Genomic DNA, 297 nt, shown 5'->3' with positions numbered 1-297 from the left:
GAGAGAGAGAGAGAGAGAGAGAGTTAGGGGTTGGGTGGAAACATCAACACCCCTTTTACAGATTTTTAAATATTTAAGTATATTTCATAGAGTAGGTATAGAGCATATGATACTATAAATATGTGTATTGTAAACAGACAGAAAGTACAACAAGTATTTTCAGCCACATTTTGTTTCTGCAGGTCCCAAGGAAATAAAATCTAGCTTGGGCAAGGACGTTCCAAGGTGGATGTGGGGTCAGGAAAAGCTAAGGCCTAAACACCAGAATGGCAGGGCTAGTGCCTGTGGTGGCCTGTA

Source organism: Dipodomys merriami, unplaced genomic scaffold (genome assembly GCF_024711535.1).
Source record: "Dipodomys merriami isolate MVZ:Mamm:240054 unplaced genomic scaffold, mDipMer1.0.p SCAF_16, whole genome shotgun sequence".
NCBI lineage: Eukaryota > Metazoa > Chordata > Mammalia > Rodentia > Heteromyidae > Dipodomys > Dipodomys merriami.
Note: the sequence above shows the minus strand (reverse complement) of the source record.